General features: G+C 42.7%; 1 pseudogene; it reads right to left on the bottom strand.

Annotated features, from left to right (window-relative positions):
* Positions 1-25,637, bottom strand: part of LOC132313833 (DNA-directed RNA polymerase II subunit RPB1-like) — a 79,293-nt pseudogene that overhangs the window by 5,435 nt on the left and 48,221 nt on the right.

The raw sequence follows: 25,637 nt of genomic DNA on the forward strand, positions 1-25,637 counted from the left end.
CAAATGTAAGAAGATTAAGCCAAAAAATCTAAGCGATGCTCCAACTCTTCCAAAATACACCAACATGACCAACAATTATAAATAAAAGTAACAGATCTAAGATGAGCATTTTAACATCTAAATGCAGCTAGGCATCTCAGTTGGCTGTGATTGTGATTGCTAGCCTGTAGTCCTTTGACTGCATAAAGCTGAGTCGACTTGACCAAGCAGGGAAAAGTAAAGCAGGCATTTAACTCCAGAGGTAAGAAATTATCGCATACCTGTAATTAGGAGATGTTGGACTGTATGGACTGGAAGGCGATAGTCTTGGACTGCTGGGAGAATAAGCCAGGGACGGGCTGTATTTTGCTGGTGAAGGATTATAACTTGGAGAAGTAGGACTGTAACACGGAGAAGTCGGGCTATAGGCAGGAGATGTGGGGCCGTAGGATGGAGAAGTAGGGCAGTAGGACAGTGAAGTGGGGCTGTAGGACGGTGAAGTGGGGCTGTAGGATGGAGATGTTGGACTATACGATGGTGAACTGGGGCTGAATGCAGGAGAAGTGGGACTGTAGCTAGGAGAAGTGGGGCTGTAACTTGGAGATGTGGGGCTGTAGCTGGGGGAGGTTGGACTATAACTTGGTGAGGTTGGGGAGTAAGATAGACTTGTAAGGGAATATGTAGGACTCGTGGGACTATACCCTGGAGAGCTTGGACTATATGTTGGAGAAGTTGGGCTGTAACCAGGTGATGTAGGGCTATATCCAGGGGACGTTGGGCTATAACCAGGTGAGGTAGGACTGTATCCAGGAGACGAGGAACTGTATCCAAGAGATGATGCAGGAGAGAAACCCATACCACCAACATATGGAGAAAATTGAACATCTGTAATGGGTGAGAAGCGAAGATTTGGGCTCAGCAAGTAATTAGGTGACATCATGCCATCATGATAAGGTGTACCCGTGATTGGTGAATGGGAAGGCATCATGCCAAATTCAAGACCTTCCATGTAACTAGGGAGCTGGATGTCAATAGCTTGCTGCAGTATCAGCTCATTCAGATAGAGTGCACAATCTCCTGTACCAATAGGGGCAAGCTGACCCAACATAATATTTTCAGTTACTCCCCGGAGGTGATCTGTCTCAGCATACCCAGCTGCATCAAGAAGTATGTCCACTGTTTCCTCAAACGAGCATCTCATCATCAGCCCAGTGTCATTTCGATTAATGCTATGACGAGTAATTGCCATCAAATGACCACGGTATGTCATCGTGTCACACAATATAGCCAGATGCCTATAATTCACATATGATCCATCAAAAGACATGACCACACGCAATTCATCCAGCAAGGACCGACGAACTGCTTCAATTCCAAGAACTTCAATTACTTCAATTACTTCAATCAAGTGATTACTAGTTGTTCTCCTAGCATCAACATCCTCATGACATATAACAGCTAAAAGATTGACACCTTCAGTATCAAGCATCTACTCATTCTCTGGCTTGAATCCTTCATTTTCATCAAATTTATTTACTTTGCCTGATTTGATAAACACCATCATTCAACTCTCCTTTAGGAGCCTCATCATTCATAATGCGGATACGCAAAATCAATTTTTCAGCATTGTCATCATTGAATATGCAGGTTAAATCATCATCAAACTCAAGATTGATCTTCTCAGCAATATCAGCCATGCTAAACTTCTTATCAACCATCATCTCACAATTTAATTCTATATGAAGTAGCCAGGGAGAAATTTTCTCGGGGGCAATTTCTTCATCCGGCATTTCATAGTAAGACTTGACAAAATCAACATCCTCTTCTATGATGGTGCTCATCGGGTCTGGATCATACCATACTTCAGTGGCTTGAGTTACACTGCACAGGGTAGTGTATTCCAGAGCACACTAGACATTCTTAGCCCTCTCTTTTGTCTTGCTGACTTCAGGCTTCAGGTAGACACAAAGAGAAGGGGTTTTTATTTTTTTTGCCACAGTTGATAATTTCCCTTAACCTAGGAACACCAAGAGTTACATCCTTGGCACTCACACCAGCATGGTGGAAGGTGTTCAGAGTCATTTGAGTGGCAGGCTCACCTGGGACTGGGCAGCAACACATCCAATCATTTCTCCAGGTGCTACAAGTGACTGTAGAAAACGAGATTCTATCTCACCAATAACCCACTCAAATGCTTCGCGAGTAAGTCTGTACTCATTCAACACTCTCTTACTGGCAAATGTGCTTCAGAGAAGTATGTTGAAGAAAAGGGTGGCATTTTTCTGAGCTTCCATGCTCATCAAATCATCACGAGGGACAACCTTCAGCCTCTCCTAAAGCTTATCAACAGCTTCCGCAATTTCCATTGGATGCATATCAGATGGTCTTCTCAAGTCAACCTTAAAGGTCTTTTGCGCATTCCAAATAAGCCTCTTCAAGTTCACAGGCATAGGCCAAGAATTATCACCAGTTGTAGCAATCTCTGTTCCAAGCTGAAATCGATCTGCTTCAAGTTTCCGGAATTCAGCATCAAACACATTGCGAAATTCTTGAATTGTTTTCAGATCCTCCACATGTTCGGGCAACATGTAACTTGGATTCCAGTTCTCATCATCAATCTCATATCTAAAAACCTTATTAAACTCTTTAACTTCTTCATTTTAAGGGAATCCAGCTTTTGTGATTCGATCCAAACAGCATCCATGCCGTCTTCACCATATAAAAACTGGATAACATCCCCCAACGAGTTCCTAACAGTACCATCATAATTGACCATAATATCCTCCATAGCTTTCACTAGACGCATCTGGATATATCCAGTCTCAGAAGTTTTCACTGCTGTATCAATCAAACCTTCCCTACCACCCATAGCATGGAAAAAGAATTATTGAGGAGTCAACCCTCGTAGATAAGAGTTCTCCACAAACCCACGACTTTCAGGTCCATAGTCATCCTTGGTGAAATGGGGCAGTGTCCGATCTATGAAGCCATACGGAATTCGCTTGCCCTCAACATTCTGCTGCCCGACGCAAGCTGTCATTTGGGAAATGTTGATGAAACTTCCCTTCGAGCCAGCAGTAACCATAGCCTTGAGATTGTTACTCTCTGACAAGCTCTTTTGGGAGCATCATCACGAGCCTTGTTCAATACCTGTACAGGAAAAAAGTGTGTTAAGAAAAGCTAGAGGAAGTGACCTTTCAAGAAAAGGTTTCATATTATTCTTGAACCTGGTTCACTCTGTTTTCAAAAGATTCCATCATAGTCCGACCAGGCTCAGCCTCCAGCTGCCTATCTTGGGCCGCCCTAATTAGTTCTTTGACCTCATTCTTGGCTTTAGAAATAGTTTCATTAATTTTTTCCATAGTTGATGCATCTGCAATAGTGTCTCCAATACCGATACTAAATCCATTTTGTAGAAGCCAATAGTTAACAAGCCACAGGGTATGTCCCAGGAACTTGCAAACAGCATCTGGACCAACCTACTCCCTGCACATATCCATACAATTATTAAAAGTACAAAGAATTTTAGTACAATATTGTGCTTAAGTACATATATTAATTTATTGTGTAATTAGATTGCCTTTTTAATTTTAACTACTTTACATATATAATAATAAAAAAATTAAACTACTGAAGAAAATCTAATTAGAAAAGGATTTAATAAAATGACTACTATAAATATATAATATTAAAAAATTAAACTACTGAAGAAAATCTAATTAGAAAATGATTCAATAAAAGGAATATTTAGTCTCAAGAAAATCTAATTAGAAAGAGATTCAATAAAAGGAATATTTAGTAATAATTATAAATAAACCCAATTTTATTGTATTTCTAAGTCTTCCCTAAGTAGCAATTTTACAATATATTTATTCTTCGTCCTTTTGATTTTGCTTCTAGGGTTTTTCCTTTTAATTTTTAATAATATATTTCTTCTTCGTCCTTTTGATTTTGTTTCTAGGGTTTTTTATTTTAATTTTTAATGTCTCTTATTTTCAATTTCTTCTCTTTGTTTTGCTTCTAGGGTCTTTTCTTTTAATTTTTAATGTCTTATTTTCAATTCATTTTCTCTGTTTTGTTTCTAAAGTAGTTGTTTTGCTTCTAAGGTTTGCAACAGAAGAAGAATCAAGAGAAAATTGTATGTGCTTGTGAATTTTTTTAAATTCATTTTAGTCGATTACCTTTTCTCTCTTGTGAATTTTTTAAATTCATTTTCTGTGCTTTGATTTTATTTATTTATTTTTTATTTTTACAATAATTGATTAGTAACCTTTTCTCTATTATGAATTTTTTAAGTTAACAAATTTAATTTTTTTCAATTAACAAATTTAATTATTCTTTTAATTTAAAATTATCTTATTTTCAATTCATTTCTTTGTTTTGCTTCTAGAGTCGTCGTTGTTTTGCTTCTAGGGTTTCCAGAGAGAGAAGAATAAGTAAAAGTTGGTTCTTGTTACCTTTCTTCTTCTTTTTTTAATTAGTAAAAATAACATTAAAAAGGCATTCAAAAGGGGAACGCGTCCCAATTACAAGAGTGGAATCGGGACTAAGGCCCCAAAGAATCCAAAAAAGTAATTAAATCATCAGAAGAAGAACAAAAGCTCCTCTTCACATAATTGAAAAAAGAGCGAAGAATGTATAGTTTGACCATTGCCGTAGACGACTCTTTCCCTTCGAACATTCTGCTATTTCTCTCCTTCCAAATTCACCACCATATACAATGTGGTACAATTCTCTAGAAATAGCGAACATCTCTTCTCACTCGACACCCTCTCCAAACATGAATTAATTCCTTAGTAGATCGTGGCATAACCCAACACATGCCAAACAACTCACTAATAAGATTCCAACAGTCGTTCACCACAGGGCAATGCAAAAGGAGGTGATCAACGGACTCCTCATCATCCTTGCATAGACAACACCGATTAACAATACAATTGCCCCTTTTTTCTTAAGTTATCAATTGTCAAAATATTTCCCCACACAGCAGTCCAGACGAAGAAAGCCACCCTAGTTGGAGCCATAGACCGCCAAATAATTTTCCACAGGAAATCGCGATTAACAAAATTAGACAAACATAAAAACAAGGATCTAACTTCGAAACGACTGTGGGAAGAAGGAACCTAAAAAAAAAAGTCACTATCTCTACCAACACCCTCCTGCCGATACAGAAGATCCAGAAAAACACATACCTCGTCCATCTCTCAATCCTGAAAAGAGTACCGAAAATGCACACATCCCATGTAATCCCACTACTATCAAGCCGATAACAATCAACTATGTAGGCGTGTTTATCAACAGCAATACTAAATAATCTAGGAAATGTACGAGAAAGTGGCTGATCCCCACACCAAAGATCTTCCCAAAACCGAATGCGACGACCATCACTGAGTTTGAATTTGATATGAGCAGCAAAAACATCCCATCACTTCCGAATAGCCTTCCACATCCATACTCCTCCCACCAGGGTAACCGGACGTGTAGACCAACCTCCAGCCTCTTCCCCATACCGACAAGAAGCTAACTTGCGCTATGGACGATGTTTTTCCCTCCCATATCTCCATAACCATTTACCCAGGAGAGCTTGATTGAAAGGAACTAAACGTCTTACACCAAGTCCACCCAATTTCATAGGCTTACAAACTTCCTCCCATCTAACAAGGTGGTACTTGAACTCATCGGCCTTTCCTCCCCATAGGAAATCCCTTTGGATTTTTTCAATCCTATCTGCAACGGAACAAGGGATTTGGAACATCGAAAGAAAATAAGTGAGAAGGCTCGATAACGTACTCTTGATAAGAGTAACCTTACCCCCCTTTGACAAGTATTGCTTCTTCCAACCTGCCAATCTCTTCGCATATCTGTCAAGCACGGAATCCCAACTCCCCACTAACCTTTAAGAGACCCCTAGGGGCAAGCCTAAATAAGGAATAGGGAATGAGCTCACCCTACATCCAAGGACTGCAGTTAAAGAGGTAATATCTTGAACAGTCCCTACTGGGACAAGCACACTCTTAGCCACATTGACCTTTAACCCAGACTTTGCCTGAAAACAAGTCAATATGCACCTCAAGTATCGAAGTTGAGACACATCAGCATCACAGAAAACCAGGGTATCATCTGCAAAGAGTAAATGAGAAATCTCCATCTGATGGACTAAATCTGTACCCACCCTGAAGCCCTTTATAAAGCCAAGGTCCTCTGCCCTGCGCATAAGTCTGCTTAACCCCTCCATAACAACAAGAAAAAGGAAAGATGACAAATGATCCCCTTGTCTTATACCCCAAGAGCAACCAAAGAAACCAGCGGGAGAACCATTCACAAGAACTGAAAACTTGACAGACGAAAGACAGGTCTCAATCCACTTCCTCCATTTACTTCCAAACCCCATTCATTATAACAAATAGAGTAGGAAATTCCAATTCACATGATCATATGCTTTCTCAATCTCAAGTTTGTATAAAACTCCAGGAGTACCACTTCGCAATCTGGAATCCACACATTCGTCAGCAATAAGAACTGAATTAAGAATTTGCTGTTCACCAACAAAAGCATTCTGGGAGTCCGAAATAATCCCATCCATTACTCCCCTCATCCTTAAAGCAAGCACCTTAGCAATAAGTTTGTAAATACAGCCCACCAAATTGATTGGACAAAAATCATTTATATCTGAAGCACCTCCCTTCTTTGGGATAAGGGCAATGAATGAAGCATTAAGCGATTTCTCAAAGACGCCATAAGAATGAAACTCCTGAAAAGTACCCATTACCTCGTTTATTATAACCGCCCAACTTTCCATCAAAAATAGCATGGAGCTTTGTCCCCATTACAACTTGATAAAGCCTTAAGAACTTCTTCTTCAGTGAAAGGATTCTCAATCCTATCTCTATCTAGCTCAAAAATAGCCTCAAAATGGAGACCATCAAGTTTGGGCCTCCAAACTAAAGGCTCGGTATAAAGCTTCTGATAAAAGGAAACAATACCGTTATGCACCTTTTCCTCTCTCCACAGCTCCTTACCATCCACCCGAATTCTTCCTATATGATTACTCCTCCTATGTGCGTTAGCTAACCGGTGGAAGAATTTTGTGTTCCGATCTCCTTCCTTTAGCCAAAGAGCCCGAGATTTTTGTCGCCACGAGATCTCCTCCATACTAGCAATCTCAGTAAGAACCGCTTAACAAGAGGCTCTCTTGGAACGTAGAAATTCCACATCCCCTTCGGCCTCCTCAAGACGATCAATCTCAGAAAAATCAGCAAGTACTCTATTCTTCCTCCATTCCAAATTCCCGAATACATCCTTGTTCCATTGCTTAAGAGCGAATTTGAGAGCCCTTAACTTCTTTGTAATTGTGAAACTAGGCGATCCTGAAACAATAACTCCCTCCCATCAAGATCTAACTTTCCCTTGGAAATCTTCCACTCACAGCCACATATTCTCAAATCTAAACGAGGATCTTTGAGAACATAAACCCCCACAATCCAGGACCAAAGGAACATGATCAGAGGTGACCCTTGCTAACACCGCTTGAACAACATCCGAGAATTTCTCTTCCCAATCCCCGGAAATTAAAAATCTGTCCAGCCTTGAAAGAGTGATTGGATCCCTACCATTTGACCAAGTATAGGCTGCACCTTCCATTGGTAAATCAATAAGAAGATGCTCATCAATAAAATAAAAAAATTGATCCATTTCCAAGGATCATCTTCCCCCTGTAGATCTCTCTGACGGGGACCTAACAGAATTGAAATCCCCTCCCAAGCACCAAGGTAGAGACCACAATCCTTGGACATGGCAAAGCTCCTCCCAAAAGATAGGTCACTCATCATCAACAACTGGTCCATAGACTCTAGTAATAACCCATTTGAAGTTGTCCTTTTCCATCTCAAGCACACAAGATACAAAAAATCTCCCCATCCAGACGTCCGTTCGAGTTAACCATCTACTATCCCACATGACTAATATCCCACCCAAAGAACCTATAGCATTCAAGGCCTCCCATTCCACAAACCTTCCTCCCCACAAACTCTTAACCACCCTGTCAGAAATAGTTGCCAACTTGGTTTTTTGTAAACAAATAAGCTGGGCTCCCCACTTCCTTAAAGCTACTTTCACCACCCTTCTCTTGTTCGGATCATTAAGACCACAAACATTCCATGTAATGATTCGTAGCTTCATTGTAAACCAGATAAAATATTCTCCCCTCCACCCTTCCTAAGACTCCTACTCCTAGTTCTTCCCCTTTCCTTCGCCACTCCTCCTTTCCCTTCGTAGTTGACTTCAGAAATGAGATTCTTTATCTCCTGTACTCCTTTCCAAGACAATAAAGGCTTCATGTTCATAACTTCATTGGTCACTACAACTTCTCTCCCTTCCACAATTGCTTGAAGGATAGATAATGTCTGATTGTCATAACCTTCTGAAGAGACTCCCAAAAGCTCACTAGTGACTCCAATGTTGTCAACTACCCAATCATTCCCCTTGTCAGCAACCTGTTCGTTGGGTCGCACCATAGCCAGTGTACCTCCTGTAGGATTTCAGAACCATTGTCCACCCAAGGTGTAAGCTCATTAGAACAAACCTGTTGGATAGAACCCAAAACATCAAACACCTCCTTATCCAGCTCCCTATCATTCTCATAAAAAGAATTAGATTCTGTAACAAAATCGCCCATCCCAGCGAATCTACCAGAATCAGTCTTGTCAGCTTCTGTATAAGGCAGGCAGTTAAGACCTTTCAGTGCTACACTTAATCGAAGCTCTTTGAGCAAAGCTACGGCCTCTTCATTGGACAACTGAAAGTACAGGTCTCTGCCCACACAAATTGTAAACCCTTCAGATAATTTCTTGACTGCACAATCTGTAATTTTCAACTGCCTAGAAACACCAGGCTCACTTTCTATTTGTCCTTCCGTAATCAGCCCATGCGAAGAATCAGTTTCAGTGTTCATGACAGTCAACTCGCACATCTTCTCCAATTCCGGCTCAACACCGGCACTCCTCAACACACAAGAAGGGGTAGAAGAGGAGGATGGAACATTAAAATTCTGAGGATATGAAACTGATGGCGTACCTGGAACATTAGTAGAAATCCACTTCTGCTTCTCTTTTCGAGACCATCTAACTCCGTGATTTCTGTAGTCCCGAGACAAAGACCTGACAATTCTTCCTTTCGGCTAAAAAGTAATAGAGAGAAATGAAGATGAGATACCTGCACAACATTGAGAATGATGAGAACCCATCTCAATAGGACCACCACCATTCGCGGAGGCAGATAAGTTCATCCATCTCCTCTTCTCCGGTGAATTCCAGAAGATGCAGAGGTATCATCAAAACGACACCTTTGTAAGTGGCTAACTCCTTTAGAAGTAGGTAGGTTGGGCTTGGAATTGGTAAAAGAAACAAACATTTTATTATTGGGCCCTTCAAAACCTTTCTCTTCAGGTTACTTATATATGGTCCATAACGTGAATTGGCAATGGGCTGTGGGCTGGGCTTGTTCTTAAAAGAAAGAGGCCCCTGATGAACATCCCACTGTATCTCCTGTGGGACGTAATGAGCAAGTAGCCCATTTGACAAAATAGACCTAAAACCCGCTTCAGATCCGCGCTTAGGCTTATCAGAATCCGCTTCATAAATAACTCCCTTAAAGCTACGATCTCTGCCACGTGGTTGGTATCCGTTAGCGCAGATATTACGAGGGAACGTTAGGCGATGACTAAGGGCTTGATTGATGGCCCCTCTACGCGCTTCTGGCGCGTGAATAGGCAGTCGCCTCTGTCCTTCAATGCTATAGTAGATCTGTACATTCCGCCAACTACCTTCAGTTGCAACAGCAGGAATATGTGAACTCTCCCCAACGCCATAGTAAGATTTTGGAAGAATACGAGGCGTTATTTCCTCTATCAAGTTGACCCTGTAAGCCACTCGTTGGTCCTCAACAAAGACGTACTCCGGCATCACTTTTTCGATGGAAACATAAAGAAGAATTCGCTGTCCACACGCCGAGACGCCTGCCTCAACACCTCGAAATCCACCACATAAATTCCCAATTGCTTCAAATAACTTGTTGCACCAGAGATGGAGGGGCAACCCAAACAAAATCACCCTTCGTATTACTCGTTCTTTTACCATAGAACAGCTGGCGGCGAAGTACCAAATGTCGATGGATAATAAGGCGTTGCCCCATCTCTTTCTCCCTTCATCCAACACCCTTAAGGCCTCAGTCTCCGATGGACATCTGAACAGGAGCAAATCATCAGGTAAAGGAGACACTTTCACCCCACATGAAACCTTCCAAGTTTTCGATGCCCATGCCTCAATCCCTTCAAGACACCCCACATCTCTATCAAAGCGACCTACCAGACATGATCGCAGTACAAATTCACGCTCCTGGATGCTTTGATGATCAACCCTATAAACCAGATCATTGCCTATAGAGCAGCTTTTGATTTCCCCGTGAAAATTGAGACGTGGTAGGGTTGCAACACTGAGATAGGAACGATGCATATCACGATTCCTAGACAAAACCAGTGATAGACATAAACGGTTGATGCCAGAGTGGAAGACTCCAACGTCAAAAAGAGAAGAGAGAGAAGAGAGAGAAGTCAAACATAGTCAACAATGAAAATGAATGTCCTTGTTACCTTTCTATTCAATACAAAGTGTGGATTTTTAATTTTTTCAATTCTTTTTATCTATTTTTAATATTTTTTAATTATTTTTCTCTATTATGAGAATTTTTGTAATTAAATAGCTACTTGATAACAAATTTATTTTTTTAAGTAATTTAAAATTTTCTTTTAAGTTTTAATTTCTCTTATTTCTTTTCAATTCGGTTTCTTGTACCTTCTATTTGTTATGAATTTTTTGCATAATGGATTAGCAACTCGAGAACAAATTGAAATTTTTTAGTAAATTGAATTTTTTGTTTAATTTTTAATTGCTCTCATCTTTTTTTTAATTTGATTAGAACCTTGATAAATTTCTTCAAGTACAATTAAGTTTTTCCACACATATAGAAGCTATATTATTTCCGCTTGATTATTGTTTTATTTAGTTTTGGATCACAATTAGTTTTTAACATATGATCACAACTAATTTTTAACATATAGATGTTATATTATTTTTCTTGATTATTGTTTAGTTTAGTTATGGATCAAAATTAATTTTTTTATTATCTATACTTAATTATTGTTTACAAAATTTTACTGCAATTCTAATTAATTATTTATAAAACAATTTTTTGTTATAAATTAAACTTTAAGTTTTGACTACGTGCATCGCACATAATTTTTACTATAAACATAAATGACCGTTGTCCAGAAGTAACATCCACAAGATCATTTTCTGGTTATTGGCTTTTGTATATGAAGATGCAAGAAACTCCTTCTATTCTTTCTCTCTCTAGAATTCTTACACCTCAACCCGAATCAAGATCCCCCTCCTCTTCATTCCAACTCCTATTTATAGATACTTCCCAGATATTTACAAGATATTTACAAGATATTTACTAATTGCTGGACCTGGGCCTATTCCTCAGTAAGCCCTGGTCACTCTTGATGGGCTTACTCCCGCTCGGCCCATATGGCAGTGTCTTTTTATGGGCTGACCCAGCTGTTCGGACTGAAGGTTGTGTTTTGCGAGTCGGACCTGGCCCATGTCATCCAGGGCCTCCTCAACTGCCCCCATAATTGCCCCTTATTTAATAAGGGGTAATTATTGATGGCGTCTCATCATGACGCTGACGGCTCGAGATAACCACGTGGGGGAGCGAACGGTCAGATCCAGAATCAATGTTCCGGGGTTCGAGGGATTTCTTGCCTTCCCGACGCTTCGGCCCTCGGGCCCCCTTGCCTATATAATGCTCTCGAATTCCACTTCACTTCCCTTTACCGTCTCCATCATCAGCCAAATCTCCCTCTTTCTAGAACTGAGCTAAGCCTTTTCCGGTGAAATCCTTCGAGAGTCATTCTCCCAGCGATCTTGCAGTCCTCCGAGGTTAGTTTCGTTCTTTTTACTTTCGGCAGGCTTCCATTTTCCCTCTTCTAGATTCTTCTTGCACTTCCACCATGGTTGTAGATCTGGGTGTTCTTCGTATGAGACTTAGACTTCCTGACAACATCGTAGTTAGGGTTTGCCCCCAAGACGTTAATATTACGACCGGCGCCGGCCTCCTGCCCGGCGAAGTCTTATTCACAAACCTTCAACTGAATGTTGTTAGGTTCCCTCTGCACCCTTTCTTTAGTTACGTCTTCAACAGATTGGGGATATCCCCTCTGCAGGTCAACCCCAACTTCTTTAGGATCATATCTGTTATGCTCTTATTGATGCGTGACAGAAATCTGGACCTTGACCTCATAGACCTCCTTCTGTGTTATAAGGTCAGTAAGATCCGTACTAACGAGCCCTTCTACCACCTCTACCCGTTCGAGAAGATGTCCATATGCACTGACACAATAAAATCTGAAAAGGGCTGGAGGGATAGCATAGTGGGTATTAGTGGGGCTTGGTCTTCGCCGGCTGCAGAGGATTACCCAATCCCGAGCGCCTTTGGTGTCTGCTCTGTCTCCTCCTATAAAAAATTCAAATCCCATAAACACGACTGCCCCTGTGAAACATGCGTTCCTCGTTTTTGCACTTACTTATGCCGCTCCTTGGGAATACCTTGTGATGACTTGAGCTACAGTGTTTGCAGGGATAGGATTAACTACTTGAAGAGATACGTTCTGAACGATATTCCTTCCTGCTCAGATCTCCTCACTTCAGACAACCTCTTTGCGCTCTCATCACTCGGCTACAATATGAGCAGACTGCAGATTCCCTCTTTTGGCAGGAGGAAAAATACTCCCCCAGTCATTCCTGCTGCTGGGGCGACCTCCTCTCCAGCGTCGGCTTCTTCTTCAGCCACCATATCTGACACTGTTCCGAGCGCAGTGGCTACTAACCCTGCTGCCAGCGCCCCTGCGGCCAACCAGAACGCGCCCTCCCCAGCTACCATAGCTCCTGCTGCTGCGGGGGGCGGTCGGGACAAAGAGCGAGGCAAAAGGCCTCATCCTGACAGTGAAATCGACCCTGAGGAGGAGCCTCTTATTAGAAGGACCCGAGTCTCTGGGCCGGGTACTCTCTTGCACCGAGCGATCAGAGCTCCTTCTCACTCTGGGCCTCCTGCAGCTGGTGGCTCTGCTTCTGCTTCAGGCCCCCCTTCTATCCCCAGCTTGCCGCCATGGGCCCCTCGGTACACTCGAACGGATGGGACGTTCGTGAAACCGAACGAGACCATGCTGAAGGATGGCCAGACCGCTATGGCCTACTACAGGAGCATGTGGACTCCGAAGGACATTGAGGCGGCAAAGGGCCTTTCCCAGAAGGACGTGTTCAGTCGCTTTCCCCAATCTGCTATGGAGGTGACTTTTATTTTCTAACTCATGAATTCTCTTATATTACTTGGTCTTGCCTTCTCTCGTTCTGACTATTGGTTTAACCGTTCTTATTGTGCACCTATGCAGACATTGTTTGGGATGATGGCCATGCAGAAGCAGGTGGAAATGGGGAACGCCAGGGCCCGAAAGTATTCTGACAGCCTGGAGGTGGCTAATAAAGAGAACGACCTCCTTGCCATGAAGAATACCGAGGTGCTGGTTCGGCTTGACAAAGCCGAGCAAGAGAGAGATGTCCTGAAAAAGGAGAATGATTCCCTTCAGGATGAGAAGGACGCCCTCCAGCTCGAGAAGAGCGTCTGGCAGACTGAGCAGGAATCACTCAGAGAAGAGAAGGCAGAACTCCAACGTCTTCTAGCTGATGAACAGTCTGCTCGGATGGCTTTTGAAAAAAGAGCTCTGGACGAGCGTACCGCTCTGATCGACGCTATCAGCAGAGTGGGTGGTGGGATGCTGGCCCTTCATGCTCGGTTCTCCAGGGTCGGTGCTCTTCGGTATGCTCAAGGATTCCGGGAAGGCTTCGCCGACCGGGTTCCGGATGAGGGACAGACCAGCTCCACTCCGGATGAGGTAGACAAGGATCTGGGGATCGAGCCTCTGGGGGTCTATGTCGACCCAGAACCCACCGAAGCGGAGCGTATATTTGATGAGTGCCAGGACATCGCATCCTCAAGGATCATCACAGCTCCTCCTACCGCTCTGCCACTGACCGCTCCCCAATCGTCAACCGTGGCTCCCTCTGTAGCCACTGCTGACGCTGAACCCCAGCCGAACGACTCAGTTATTCACCTGGATTCCCCACCTCATGAAGGTGAGGCGGCTGATGGGGCCGAGGAGGCGAGTCGGCAGGACCAGGATGCTGTTGGTACTGAGGCGTCTAGCTAGGGCTCCTTCGAATTCTTCCAGTTCATATCTTCTTGTAATGATGGACACCTCTCTTTTGTAAACTAAATGTTCAATATTAATAAAATGGCCGAACTCTTTTTCTCTATGTGTTGTGCTCTGTTCAACTTATCTTCAGTACATATATATCTTTTCTCTCTTTTTCTTTTTATATTAGTTTTGCTGTGTGTTTGTACGGCAAGTGCCTGGCGCTCGGCTAGAATGCCACTTGCCACTTGGCTTTAAATTTTTAGCAAGTGTCTGGCGTTCGGCTTATAGTGCCAGCTGCCACTTATCTTGCTTAAGTGCCTGGCGCTCGGCTAGAATGCCACTTGCCACTTGGCTTTCAATTTTTAGCAAGTGTCTGGCGTTCGGCTTATAGTGCCAGCTGCCACCTATCTTGCTTAAGTGCCTGGCGCTCGGCTAGAATGCCACTTGCCACTTGGCTTTCAATTTTTAGCAAGTGTCTGGCGTTCGGCTTATAGTGCCAGCTGCCACTTATCTTGCTTAAGTGCCTGGCGCTCGGCTAGAATGCCACTTGCCACTTGGCTTTCAATTTTTAGCAAGTGTCTGGCGTTCGGCTTATAGTGCCAGCTGCCACCTATCTTGCTTAAGTGCCTGGCGCTCGGCTAGAATGCCACTTGCCACTTGGCTTTCAATTTTTAGCAAGTGTCTGGCGTTCGGCTTATAGTGCCAGCTGCCACTTATCTTGCTTAAGTGCCTGGCGCTCGGCTAGAATGCCACTTGCCACTTGGCTTTCAATTTTTAGCAAGTGTCTGGCGTTCGGCTTATAGTGCCAGCTGCCACCTATCTTGCTTAAGTGCCTGGCGCTCGGCTAGAATGCCACTTGCCACTTGGCTTTAAATTTTTATAGTAGACCATTGGAAAAGAGAATTCTTCTCTTCTTTTTTTGTAAATTCCGGTAACTTGCTCATTCATATGTATTTGATTAACAACAAATAACATCCAATTAAAACCAGAACTTAGCTTCTATTGATAGTACCTCTTCAGAGACGTGGCGTTCCAGGGCTTGCTGACCAACTTTCCCGCCATGGTTTCCAACGTATATGCCCCTTTGCCAATGACTTCTGCAATTCTGTATGGGCCTTCCCAGGGTGGCATCATTTTTTTGACCATCCCCACCTTTCTTTTCAGAACCAGATCGCCCGGGGCAAAATCCCTGTGTTTTACTCTCTTATTGTGACTATTCGCCAGCACTTGCTGATACGATGCTAGCCTTATAGCCGCTGCGTCCCTCCTTTCGTCTATCATGTCGAGGTTCAATCTTAACATCTTGTCGTTCTGATCTCGACTCCATGCTAAGCTTCTGATAGTGGGGACTAAATGCTCAACCGGTATAACTGCTTCGGTACCATACGCCATCGCGAACGGGCTCTCCCCAGTCGGCCGCCTTGGGGTGGTTCTGTAAGCCCATAGAACGTTCGGGAGTTCATCCAACCACTTCCCCTTATGATCTTCCAGCTTCTTCTTAATGCAGGCGAAAATGGTTCTGTTTGTGATTTCTGCTTGTCCGTTAGCCTGAGGATGACTTACTGCAGCCAACTTCTGGTTGATTCCATACTCCTCCAGCAGCTTTCTTACTTGCCTGCTGTCGAGGTTTGTGCCATTGTCCATGACTATTGTTCTGGGAACACCGAAGCGGCAGATAATGTTGTTCCAGATAAATCGTCTCACCTGAGTCTGAGTCACGCTAGGATACGGTTCTGCCTCCACCCATTTAGTGAAATAATCCGTGGCCAGTAACACATACTTGTTCTGAGCTCTTGCAGTTGGCAGAGGACCGACCACATCCATCCCCCATTGCGCGAAAGGCCACGGCGAGGCCATTACGTGCAATTCTTCAGGTGGTTGGTGGATCATTGGTCCATATCGTTGGCACTTATCGCACCTTCGAGAGAACTCCTCCGCATCTCTTGACATGTTTGGCCAAAAATACCCTTGTGTCATTGCTTTATGCGCTAACGATCTTCCCCCAGAATGATTGCCACACACACCCTCATGAATAGCTCGCAATACCTGCTGCGATTCCGCGGGGGTGACACATTTCAAGTACGGGCCAGAATAGGACCTTCTGTACAGCTGGTTCCGCACGATGGCGTACTTGGCAGCATTCTTTTTGAGTTTCCTAGCTTCATCCCTTTGCATAGGCAAAACGCCATCTCGAATATAGGTAATGATTGGGTCAATCCAACTCGGTTCATACGGTATGACGTTGAATTGCCAAGGGTCCGAGACCATCGGTTCTTCGAAAATGGACGGCTGGGTCACTATTCCCACTGGAATCACCCTCGCCAATGTTTCACCGCAACTTGAAGCACTGCATGCTAAACGGTCTGCATCTGCATTCTGTTCCCTCGGCAACTGTATGAATTCAATCTTTGCAAAGTCCTTGGCTCTACGCAGAACGGCAGAACGGTATGCCCCCATCATGTCATCCTTGGTTGCGTACTCACCATTTACCTGCCGAACAATCAGCTGCGAGTCACTATACACTGTCAAACTTTTGATCTGTAGCTCTTTGGCCAACTTTAATCCATTTAGCAACGCCTCGTATTCCGCTTCATTATTGGTGGCTCGGAACTCAAGTCTGAGTGCTTGGCTCAAGGAAGTACCCTCTGGGGTTTGCAGTTTGATCCCAATCCCAGCCCCCGTCTGGTTAGAGGAGCCATCCACAAAAAGTTTCCAAGAGCCGCTTCTAAGGTCCTCTTCCGTATCTTCGGCATCACATTCTAGTAGGAAATCGGCCACCGCTTGCCCTTTAATAGCTGTTCTCGGCTCGTACGTTATGTCAAATGAACTCAACTCTATGGCCCACTTTGTCATTCTGCCCGAGAGCTCTGGCTTGTGCATGAGCGTTCTGATTGGGAAAGTTGTTAGAACAGCTATGGGGTGGGATTCAAAATAATGCCTTAACTTTCTTTTTGCATTTACAAGTGCAAGTACCACCCGTTCGGCCTTTGAGTATCTTCTTTCTGCCTCCATCAGTGTTTTGCTTACATAAAATACTGGGTATTGCACCCCTTCCTTGCAACGAATCAGAACGGCACTCGTCGCGACACCAGATACTCCAAGATATAGAAATAACTTTTCTTCAGGTTCTGGGGCTGACAGGACTGGCGGATTCTGCATATATTGCTTCAAATGAGTCAATGCCTGTCGTTGCTCATCCCCCCAGACCTGCCTTCCATGGCTCCGAATCGTGTCAAAGAATGGTTTGCAGTGGTCTGACAACTTTGAAATAAATCGACTTAATGCAGCTATTCGTCCTGTTAGGGCTTGCACCTCTCTGATCGTCTTTGGCTCGGCATTCTTAATCAAAGCCTCTGCTTGAGCGGGGCTAACTTCGATGCCCCTGCGGTTGACCACGTGTCCCAGAAACTGCCCGGAACTCACACCGAACGAGCACTTGGTCGGATTGAGCCTCATCCCATATCGCTTTAGTACATCAAATACCTCTTGCAGATGCTTCAGATGATCATCCTTTTTCCTACTTTTCACCACCATGTCATCAATATAGGCTTCGACAATCTTACCCATTTGATTCTTAAAAACTTTGCTGACAAGTCGTTGATAAGTTGCTCCCGCATTCTTTAATCCAAAAGGCATAACCTTGTAGCAGTACGTTCCTCGCTCGGTGACAAAAGAAGTTTTTCCTTCATCTGCGGGGTCCATAGGAATCTGATTATATCCTGAATATGCGTCCAGAAAGGTTAAACGCTCATACCCCGTGGTGGCATCCACCATTTGATCAATCTTAGGCAACGGGAAACTGTCCTTCGGGCAGGCTTTGTTTAAATTGGTGAAATCAATGCATACGCGCCATTTCCCATTTTTCTTCTGCACCACAACGACGTTGGACAACCACTCAGGGTAGTGCACCTCTCTGATAAATCCCGCATCAAGCAGCCTATCAACTTCTTCCGTTATGATCTGATTACGTTCTGGAGCAAATCTTCGCTGCTTCTGTTTCACTGGTTTGAAATTAGGATTGACATTCAGGGAATGACAGGAGACGGAAGGACTAATTCCAGGCATGTCGAGATGACTCCATGCAAATACGTCGACATTGTGGGATAAGAAATCCACTAGCTCTTGCTGCTCTTCTCTGGTCAGTCTTATACCCACTCTGGTAGTTCGTTCTGGCCTGGACTGATCGATCTGCACATCCAGAAGGGGCTCTTCGGTCAAGTCGGCTGACTCCTCCACCCTATTCTGCTCGAGTGGAGGTTCCTGTAATTGCTATCTGGGGCTTGTCGACCGGACGGGCGCCTTTCCCTTCCCTGCATGCTTTAGTGTGACGGAATAACACTCTTTGGCTGCGACCTGATCCCCCCGAATGTCTATCACTTTATCTCCATCGGGCCCGAGGCACCTCATGACCTGATGCAGAGTTGAGGGTACACCTCGGACTCTGTGAATCCATCCTCTTCCCATCAGGAGATTATACGAGGGGTGAATTTCCACAACCACAAAAGTTTCCATAAGAGCTCGCTCTGCAGCTTGAACTTCTACTTCCACCATCCCGACGGGTTCCACCCTCTTCCCATCGAACCCTAATAAGGGATTTCCGGTGGGCTTGAGCCTCTCTGGTTTAATGTCGAGCCTGTCAAATGTGTCCCTCGGCATAACATTCGCACTGCTCCCAGGATCGATCAGAACTCTGCGCACCAAGCACTCTGCCACTGTCAAACTGACTACCAATGGGTCGTCATGAGGCAGTTGGACACGCTGCAGGTCTGTCCAGTCGAACTTTATCTGCATTGACGGGCTCTGTTGGTGTAGAGTGGTCACATTGCCGACCCTTTTCTTCATCTGCGCCTGCCGCAGGCGCACCCGTAGCAGCTCATCTGGCTCTTCACTAGGCTCGGGTCGACCATGGATGGCATTGATTATACGAACTGGTTGCAAATTGTGGGAGCTTTGTTTATGACTCCTTTTTATTTGTTCCACTGGTCGATTCTGCTCCATCGCCGAGCCTTGAACATAACTCGCAAACTCCCCTCTAGCTATCAACATCTCCACTTGCCTCCTCAGGTTCCTGCATTCGTTAGTCTGATGTCCGAAATCAGAATGAAAAGCACAATGTTTAGTTTGATCCCTCTGTTCGAGGGGTTGTCTAATTGGCAGTGGTGGATGAAACTTGTCCTTGTTCTCCTGATATAACCTCGCCAGAGTGACCTTCAGCGGAGTAATCAACTCTTCCTCCCTGGACCTTTTTTCGGCCTTCCAAGTGGTCTGACGTTGCGGCTGAGCCTGCTTCTGCCTGATCTTTGCCTTGGACTTTTCCTCGGTCGACACAAGCGACGTTGTCCGAGCATTAGCTGCCTCCTCTTCTTCGAGGCGCACAAAGCCATCGGCTCTCTCATTGAGTTCATCCATGGTAGCTGGCGTATTCACTACCAGACTGGTGTGAAACGGAGTTCCGCGTGTCATGGCTAACTTGAAGGCTTGAACTGCCGTAGAAGGATGGCATTCGATTACCATACTCTTAGTGAGATTAAACCTGGTAAGAAAGGCCTGGAGCCGTTCATCCTTGTGTTGCCGCATCGTGAACAGGCTCGAGATGTCCTTCGGCGGGCGTTTGTTCCCATAGTACTGGCTTATGAACCGATCGCACAGGTCCCTGAAACTGCCAATGGAGCTCCTAGGCAAGTTTTTGAACCAGCTGAGCACCGGTCCGGCCAAACTTGTAGGGAAGCATTTGCACATTAAAGAGTCGTTTTCCGTATTCAGGGCCATTTTCAACTGGATATGATACACATGATCGATCGGATCGGTTGTTCCGTCAAACAGAATAAAGACTGGCATAGCAAACTTCCTTGGATGCGGCGCATTCAAGATCTCGTCGGTGAATGGTGAATCCACCGTCCGAGCTGCGGATCGGAGAGCTTCATTCTCTCTCTGGAGTCCGGCGGTAGCTCTGTGAGTTACGGTTCTGCCCTCCGAACCGTGATGAGTGACAGTAACCATGGAGGGCCGGTAAGACGGATCGAACGACCGTTCCTCTATGAACTCTCTCTGCCAAGGCGACGCTACTCGACGGCGATCTACCTCCATCACTTCCTCTCGGTCAAACCTTTCCCGCTGCGGATCAACGTGAGTCGAGCCTTCGTGATCTTCAACTCGACGAACATTTGGCGGCGAATTGTCCATCATCCTTTCATCACGGTGGTGAGCTGACTGATTGTTCTCGTTCTGATCGCCTTGATGCGCGATACTAGATGGAACACCTCCTTCTCCGACCGGAAGCGGATACGAGACTGCGGGTATTTGCCGATGCTGCAATCCAGCTTTCAATTCTGCATTTTCTTTTCTGAGAGCTTCAATCAAATTCATCAACTCTTCAAGCTTTGTTTGCTGGACAGCCTCCATCGGATTGGAGCTTTCACCTATCATTATTCCCGAACGGAGTAAAGGCATTAATCTCAAGTTCGCGAGTAGATCTAAGCTTCGTGAGTAGGAATTTTTAGATCTGGCTTCTAATTCTCCGAATTATGCTCACTGTTTACAAGATCTGAATTGCCTGGACTCTAAATCCGTCAGATCCTGTCACAATCGAGCAACTCGCGGTTGCGTAGATCTGAAGTCACTCCTGCCAAAGCTTCAAGAATCGTAATTCCTCCAGAGTAGGTCACAATCGCTCAGATCTGGATTCAAATCCGCAAGATCGAGTCTCGATCAACCGAATTGGTTTGAATCCATTCGATACTCCTCATTGATCAACCAAACTTTTATGCGCTTCCCACAGACGGCGCCAATTGAAGATGCAAGAAACTCCTTCTATTCTTTCTCTCTCTAGAATTCTTACACCTCAACCCGAATCAAGATCCCCCTCCTCTTCATTCCAACTCCTATTTATAGATACTTCCCAGATATTTACAAGATATTTACAAGATATTTACTAATTGCTGGACCTGGGCCTATTCCTCAGTAAGCCCTGGTCACTCTTGATGGGCTTACTCCCGCTCGGCCCATATGGCAGTGTCTTTTTATGGGCTGACCCAGCTGTTCGGACTGAAGGTTGTGTTTTGCGAGTCGGACCTGGCCCATGTCATCCAGGGCCTCCTCAGTATACATACCAGATGACATGAATTAGACTTCCGGTGGATGTCCCAAGGGGTTTTTTTGCAAAGAGTACCAGAAATAACTTCCCCTTTTTCTATTCTAACTTGAGTGTCTCCTGGGGTTATATGGCCTTTTTCGGATTCCGAATGCCAGGCTGACGTCCTCATGAGATTTATCTGCTTTGGAATGATAAGATTAAACACTTATTTTCCTGTCCAAAGAGGTTTAGGCTTCAAAATAGCCGGCGCCGGTATTTTCCCATCAAAATCCTCCCACCACATCAGGATGTTCATGAAAACATCCTACAGGAAATAAATCAACAAGTAAATAAAATCAAAGGATGATTCTTGAAACATGAATAGGTCAGCTTGATTAAACGTGTGTGTGTATATATATGTAACTTAACTAACAAATATAACAGAAAACCCTTATCACCTTCTCGATAAATGTATCTCTTAGTGATCTTATGGCAACCCAAAAGTGTGTCCTGCACAATACCCATAACTGGTCGATTTGATTGAGGTGACACAACACATTTAGGTACCATCATCAGCTCCAAAACTTTTGCCCTGGTTTTAAATGGCTGAGGCACGTGCATGTTCATTTCATCTCCATCGAAATCTGCATTATATGGGAAAGTAACAGATAAATTCAAACAGAATGTGGAGTATGGTATAATCTTGATTCTATGTCCCATGACGGACATCTTATGCAGACTCGGTTGTCTATTAAAGAGAACAAAATCTCAATCATTTAAGTGCCGCTCCACCTGCAAAACCCATGTAACATATTCAAGGTCATTATACAGTAAGAACCTGATTAACAATTATTTAAAACAAGATGATGGTTGCCTTGTATCCAAGCTCCAAATGGTGATCACTGCTTTTCTTTAAATAACGGAGATCAGGCCTCTAACCATCTTCCCTAATAATGTACTTCACTCTTGTTTTGCCTGGGGGAGGATGAGGGCCATATTCAACAAGTTCCTTTAGCCTAAACAGAAAGGATGATAGTTATTTACAACAATAAAACCTGGCACATAAAGAGTATAACCCATTAATGCTTCTAAAAGAGCAGAAACCTTTTAATGTTCTAAGGAGTGACAGTTTCTGGATATGTTAAATTTAAAGCGATACTCCCAGTTGATCAATGTTGATGGTGGGATCTGGTGAAATGACAATCCGTGCTGAAAAATCAACACGTTGACCCATCAAGCTGCCTCTAATCCTACCCTCCTTTGCCTTGAGCCTACTGCATATTGACTTGATAGGACGGCATGACCGCTGTGTAGCCTGAAAAGTATAGAGGAACTTCACATGATACCCCAAATAAAATCTAAATATGTAACCGTAAGCATGTATAGATGCAAGTATACCCTTGGCTGTCCCAGAAGTTCATTGTTAAAATATGTAGCAACATAGAATTGCAATAACTGCGTAAATTTAGAAATTATGTGTGCTGGAGCCCCATTTCTCTCCTGCCTCCTCAGATTCTCATTATGTCTAATGATCATTGCCAACTGATGAGTTAAATCATCCTAATTCAAAGGGAAAAGAGAAAAAGAAAGAATAAACAACTATGATATTGAAGTTTAGCTTTGAATTTGTATAAAAAATAAGGTCGCCATCAATAATGTGACCTTCCCTTTAATAGGTTTGACCAACAAATCACCATGTTGCAAAATATAACCTATCAGTTTAAACTCCATCCAGCAGAATGCCAAAAAACCCACAAAGAAGTCAGAGATTTCAGTTGTAGGACCCCATTCATAAGAGAGTTCAAGAGAGCAAGAAAGACTTGCCTCGCTCCGTGCAGAAGTATCCATCTGTTGGGAAACATGCAATATTTAAAAACTTTTCGAGGGATTTAAATTCATAGATTTTGATTCATCACATAGAGACAAGTTTTATGCAAAAATAAAACATGATGTATCATTCAATTAAAAGATTGAATACTTACATCAAGATTTGAGTAAACCTTAGATCTCTCCTCTAAAGTGAATGTTCTCACTTATTGTAGATCCCTTTTGCTAGACACATTTTCCATGGATCTCCATTTTCTTGGTAATGGTCTTGCCTTTAGGAATCACTCATAAGCCTCCATGAATGACCTTGGAAAACTAGGCTTGTGGGAGCCTCCATTAAATGAGAACATTAACCCTAATTTTCTATAGAAAGAAAATTTATTCCTTTTTCCTTCTTCCAAAAATCACACCTAAAAATATACATAGACCATGTATATTTATAGGTAACAAAAAGATAAAGAAAAGGAAACAACAAATCCTTCTCAATCTCTAATTCACATGTCTCAAATCTAATATGATTCCAATATCAAGTTGGGCTATGAGTGAGAATCCATTGGGCCTATTATTTTATTGGCTATAATGAATTAATAATTGGCCCGGTCCATGGACCCAATTCAATTAATTCATAAATTAATTTCTACTTCACTAAAAGAAATTAATTGAACTCTAATTAAATAATAAATAACCACTAAGTCAATATTGCACTTTAACTCGTCTATGCATAATTAGTTATCGGATAAATAAAGTCATCAATCCGACTACTTAATTAATATATTTATTTTGGTACCATTGATTATTTCTGACTCGATCACAATAAAATATTTGTTTGACAAAAATAATAATTTAAATAAATAAATATATAATAAATCATTTTGTCTAAAAACATACGAAGGCCTTCAAATTTACTTTGTGATCAACTATAATCAATACAAAATAAATACAAGTAGCAATGATGCAAATATTGAAAATATAACCCTCTAACTATTAATTACATAACTACCCAAAGTGTCGGTCTAAGGATCCCGAAGAATCCGCCGAACAAATCAAAGTAATTATTAATTAATAAAAGAGTCTATAATTTTCTCATACTTAAGAGTCAAATGCTATGACGGTGATAGGGAGCAATTGCATACGATGGCTCTCGCAATATATCTCAACCTAACGCGGATCCAGTTCAAGTCCTAATCAATTATGAGTCCATCCATAATTACCGACCATGAACCATTTATGATTATTATTTATATTCATGTATTGATCGCCATCACATACATATATAAATATCTCTTGTAATCATGTGGACACTATCAATTCTATAATGAATCAAAACATAATACATTGAATTCACCAATTGTATAAAACATAAATATTTCAGAAACGTCAGGAACTTATGTCACTTTAATCCAAATAGGAATTTGCTATGCCAGGGCATATAAATCCCAACAGCTCCCACTTGCCCTCATAGCCAATTCAAATTGTATCAACTCCAATGTTATCCAAATGATGATCAAAATTATTAATCAATAACACCTTTGTTAATAGATCAACAAAGTTGTGTTCTAATGCAATGTTCTAGCCATAAGTACACTTTCTTGCGGGACAATATCATGTGGAATATGATACTTCCTCTCAGTGTATCTTGTTCCTCTATGGAACCTTGGGTCATTGGTTTGGACTACTTCTGCACTATTGTCGCAATATAGCTCGATAGGCAGACTAGTATGCTCCACAACCTCTAAAATCAGTGAGATCAAACCAAAAGGCTTCCTTTGCCACCATTAAGGCTGCAATGTACTCCACCTATAGGTTTGAGTCAGCAGTTAAAATCTGCTTAACAATCTACTAACTGATTTCCCTTCCATTGAGTGAACATATACTAAGTCATGAACCTCATAGTATTTACTTCTGATTAAAAATCAGAACTAGCATACTTGACTAGGACCATATCATCACATCCATAAATGAGTATGAGATCATTGGTTCTCTTTAGGTACTTAATGATATTTTTCACAACAGACCAGTTATTAAGTTCAAGATTGGACTGATATCTACTGACTATCCCTACTATGTAGCGGATGTCCTATTTGGTATATACCATAGCATATATGAGACTCCTATATGCCAAAGCATATAGCTCCAGTCTCATTTGCTCAATCTCTTCTGTCAGTCTTGTAAAACTACCTACTGGAGAGAACAATCCATGTCAATCAAGCAAGAACTCATACTTTGAGTTATGCATACCAAACCTGGTCAAAACTTTATCAATGTAGGATTATTAAGATAAGCCTATTTTCCTTTTAACCTGATCTTGCAAAAGCTTGATCCTAGGAATATAGCTTACATCTTAAAAATCCTTCATTTAAAAGTAATTGAACAACTACCTCTTTATCAAAACTTCCACATCATTCTAAATGAGTAGGATGTCATCAATATATATATAGAATCAGAAAA

This window comes from Cornus florida, unplaced genomic scaffold (genome assembly GCF_030987335.1).
Source record: "Cornus florida cultivar Cherokee Brave unplaced genomic scaffold, ASM3098733v1 CherokeeBrave_3.0.0_Hap2_Chr06, whole genome shotgun sequence".
NCBI lineage: Eukaryota > Viridiplantae > Streptophyta > Magnoliopsida > Cornales > Cornaceae > Cornus > Cornus florida.